The sequence below is a fragment of the Moschus berezovskii genome, chromosome 1 (assembly GCF_049115385.1).
Source record: "Moschus berezovskii isolate FMDL1 chromosome 1, NW_MosBer_1.0, whole genome shotgun sequence".
In the NCBI taxonomy this organism is placed as follows: Eukaryota; Metazoa; Chordata; class Mammalia; order Artiodactyla; family Moschidae; genus Moschus; species Moschus berezovskii.
In genome coordinates, this window is record NC_142460.1 from 2,670,538 (window position 1) to 2,675,148 (window position 4,611).

Consider the following 4,611-nt stretch of genomic DNA (forward strand, 5'->3'; position numbering starts at 1 on the left):
GTCCATGGGGTCGCAAAGAGTAGGACATGACTGAAGCGACTAACACATGTAACCAGAACCACCTCCCAATACAACCACAAGCTCTGATACTCCAGGGGTTAGGGCTTTAACAGATGAATCTCAGGGACACAATTCGGCCCACAGAACCATCATTACAGAAAAGATACGTTACATCCTTATTTATTTAAGATAAAAGCAGGTGCATAAACGCATGGACGGCCTTAGTTCTTTTCTCAGTTCCAGGAACCAAATCAGCAGCACGATAACTCGTTTGTCTCCACTGAGCCATGCTTTCTGTGGGGGATGCTGGCTCTGTGTTAATCGTCCTTACACACCCAGATGTTAACTCATCACGAGAAAGATGCTGGTCAAATTGTGACTTGAGGAGCTGCTTTTTCTCAGGTGGAATTCTGAAGTTAGAGCAAGTTCAAAGCACAGGTACTTCCTGTGCCCCTGACACAGCCCCGCCTTGTTTGAAATCACGTGCTCACGTCTTACTTGTGTGATTTGTTAGAATAACAGTGAGAGGCCAATGAGCTTTTGCAAGTTTATTCCCGCTGACAGATTCAAGGGCGCCATCGGTGGCGACCTCCCGCAGTCGTCTGGACGGTTCTGGTCCATTCAGTTCAGTTCAGTTCAGTCACTCAGTCGTGTCCGACTCTTTGCGACCCCATGAACCGCAGCACGCCAGGCCTCCCTGTCCATCACCAACACCCGGAGTCCACCCAAACCCATGTCCATTGAGTTGGTGATGCCATTCAACCATCTCATCCTCTGTCATCCCCTTCTCCTCCTGCCCTCACTCTTTCCCAGCATCAGGGTACTTTTCCAATGAGTCAGCTCTTCGCAACAGGTGGCCAAAGGATTGGAGTTTCAGCTTCAACATCTGTTCTTCCAATGAACACCCAGGACTGATCTCCTTTAGAATGGACTGGTTGGATCTCCTTGCAGTCCAAGGGACATTCAAGAGTCTTATCCAACACCACAGTTCAAAAGCATCAATTCTTCTATGCTCAGCTTTCTTTATAGTCCAACTCTGACATCCATACATGACCACTGGAAAAACCATAGCCTTGACTAGATCGATCTTTGCAAAGTAATGTCTCTGCTTTTTAATATGCTGTCTAGGTTGGTCATAACTTTCCTTCCAAGGAGTAAGCCTCTGTTAAGACTTGCTGTCTAAACGGAGGGCTTCTAACCTACACATCAGGTGTAGGGCGCGACCCAGGTCTTCAGAACCCACAAGTTTCATCCTTCTGCTTCCCCACACTGGGAACTTTGCCAGAAAACATGGCCTGCGTGTGAAGGGCGGCCACGCCACCCGTGGATTCCTGCTCTGTCCTGTCCCCCCAACTTACCCCAGGGCCAGCCCCGGGCCTCCTCTCTCTGAGCACACAGAGGCCCTCCCCTGTGGACGGACTTCCTGCTCCCAGACCTGACTGGGCCAAGTGGGCACATGGTCCCGGCTCTCCAGGCCATTTCCAGCAGTAGGGGCCCAGGAACTGCCTTGAGTCCCCCTGACCCGGGGGCCAAAGGGCAAAGGAGTTCCTCTAGAGCTGAAGGGCTACACGGGCCATGGAGCATAGGTGCGCTGGGCGGGGTGGGGGAGTGGACTGCTCCTGTCCTGGGGGCCCAGGAGCTCCGTGTGAGAGGCCGGAGGCATTGGGGTGCATCCGAGGGAAGTCAGGCAGCACTGCCCATGCTCCCAGCCTGGCATTCCACATCCAGTCTATGCTGGGCAAGTGACCATTCCAGGGTTCACTGGACCGAGGCCCTGCCTCTGATCGCACTGTAACCTGGAAGGCAGTGGACTGAGCCTGGCTCTGGCTCTGCTGACCCAGGACAACCAGGATGGTGGGGCCAGCAGAGGACCCCTCCTTGAGATGCCTCCCACACCCCATCACCAGGGGGCTTACTAGTCTGGGGTGCGGGCTGGGAGGGGAGAGGACACAGTCAAGTTCAGGGTCTCCACCCCTGGGGTCCTGCGGAGTCCAAGCTCTTGGTCGCATCTCTGCCCCTCATCCCAGGGTCCTCCCTGAGTCTGTCTTCTCTTGACTCCACTCAAAGGCACCCACTGTTGGGTAGGGCCTGCCTGCTCCAGCCAGGAAGGTGGGCCAGCCGGTGCTGCCGTCCTGGCCCGGGGATCCCCTGCCTTCCGTGGGAACAGCCACTCCTCTGACCCAGCGAGTTCCATCGGGGACACTTCACAGACTTGCTCCCCATCAGCACAAGGAAAGAGAACAAGGCTCTTGGCAGTGCCCGGTGGAGGGGGAAGGTGTCCTGACCATCAGTCGGGGGGGAGCCTTGAGTGGGATGGGCAGGAACATGGCAGGGGCTCATGGCGGGAGGAGCATAGAGGCCACGTCTTCATGTCTCCCCCAGCTGCCCGCCACCCAGGAGGCAGGACAGATCGAGGATGGCGAGTGCCAGGCCACCCCAGGTGACCTCATACCGCGCTGGCAGCTGCACACCAGGCAAGGGAGCTGACCGCCACCCAGGCCCCAGAACTGCCTCTGCTCACTGCCTCCTGTCCCTCCACAGGCCCCAGCCTGTGACCCTGGAGGCCCGGTCAGTCTCCCTTCCCCCCAGCCCCTGAGAAGGACCTTCCTGTACCCGAGCTGTCCCCTCTCACAGAGCCCAGCCCAGCCCCTGCATGGTGTGGGCCCTGGGGCCAGTGGGCAGCTGTCTGTGGGGCAAAGGTGAGGAGTGTGCCAAGGCCATGCAGGGCCCCTTGGAGGAGGCAGCCAAGATCCCCAAATCAGTGCAGGTGGCCCTGGGGTGCAGGCCTGGAGGTTCAGGGGGTAGACCTATTCGCTCCCTCTCTCTCCCTACCCCCGCTCCCTCTCAGAGCCCAGCTGCCATGTAAAATAATCCAGGCCACCCTGTTGAAGAGGCCACACGGTAGGGCATCCAGCTGATGATCAGCAAGATGAGGCCAGCCCTCGTGGACGTGGACCCTCCAATGGTGGGACCTGGCAGACGCCTTGATACCAGCCCCGTGGGGGGGCCTGAGCTGGGACCACCCGGCTGAGCTGCTGCAGGATCCTGACCCTCAGAGACAGACAGGTCTTAGAGACTCTGAGTTTGGGTGACACGTCACAGAGCAGGCCCTCAGCCAGTCCTCTGCTGCTCGGACACAGCCTCACCCGCCACCTCACGTATCCATCCAGCCCCACCATGTATTGATCTGATTCCGACCAAACTGACAGCAATGAAGTGTCAACTCCAATTCTCACGAGACACTACCTGGGCTTCTGAGAGTCCTGAGGCAATGTCGTCAATTCAGTGTTAATGTCCATCAAGCCTTGTCTGATTCTGCAGCTGTGGTTAGTCGCTCAGTCGTGTCCAACTCTTTGCGACCCCATGGACTGTAGCCTGCCAGGCTCCTCTGTCCGCGGGGATTCTCCAGGCAAGAATACTGGAGTGGGTTGCTATGCCCTCCTCCAGGGGATCTTCCCGACCCAGGAATCGAACTGGGGTCTCCTGCATTGCAGGTGGATTCTTTACCAACTGAGCTACCAGGGAAGCAATAAGTGAAGCATAGAAAAACCCAGACACCCATCTGAGCAAGAAATGCATTTTCAAAAAAAAAAAAAGCCTACTGTGGTTTTACATATTTTTCAAAAATATAATTATAATATGTGCAGTTTTGTGCATTTTGTACTAAGATTAACGTAAGGGAAAATCCAGAAGAATCTAAAAGAAACTATTGAACACTGAGGGCCTGATGTTCAAAGAACTCTCTAGATGTTAGTTTCGATTGGCATTTGTTGCAGAAAAGTGTGATAGGATGGCCCACGGGAGCCTTTCCCAATAAAACTATGGGACCTTCGTTCATAAGCATGGGCAGCGGAGCCTGCCTTCGAGAAACCAGGTCCCAGCCCCGTGCTGTCCTCTGGGTGTCGGGCAGACAAGCCTGCTCTCAGCCGTGCCTCACGCAGGCCCCGCTCTGCCAGGGCCTGGCCAGACCTGAGTTAGAGGCGGACAGCACCTGCAGGAGAGGCTCCAGTGCCCAGGGTGGGAGAGCAGCCCCAGGGGCATCACCTGGGTACTCGTTAGAAAGGCAAATTCTCGGGCCTCACCCAGGCTCCAGGGCCCAGTCCTGATTCAACAAGCCCTCTGGGTGGTGCTGATGCTGGAAGCAGCTGTGGGCAGGGGGAAGGAGGGGCCTGAGGCTGGAGGAGGAAGGCCGAGGGCCCTCAGACCCTCAGTGCGGGAGGCGTGGACCCAGGGGGCTGCGCCCAGTAGGCGTCAGGGTGCCAGAACGTCGGCAGGGAGGACAGAAACGAGGGAGAGCCCCGGGTTCCCTGCGGCCTCGCCCAGAGGCCCTGCTGAGCACCAACTTCCTCCCAGGCAGCTGCACTGTGGCCAGACCTCAAAGCCCCACGCCCCGCGGAGGCAGCCAGACCCCAGAACGGCAGCAAAGAGCGGATCCCTGGGTGCTAGCAGAGGCAGGGAAGGCGGTGACGGCTGATGGGTGCGGGGTCATCTGTGGGGTCATGGGCATGTTCTGGAACTGGGCAGAGGGGGTGGCGGCATGATGATGTGAACGTGCTAAATGCCACTGGACGGTCACTTTGAAACCAGTGATTTTATGTCATGTGAATTTTA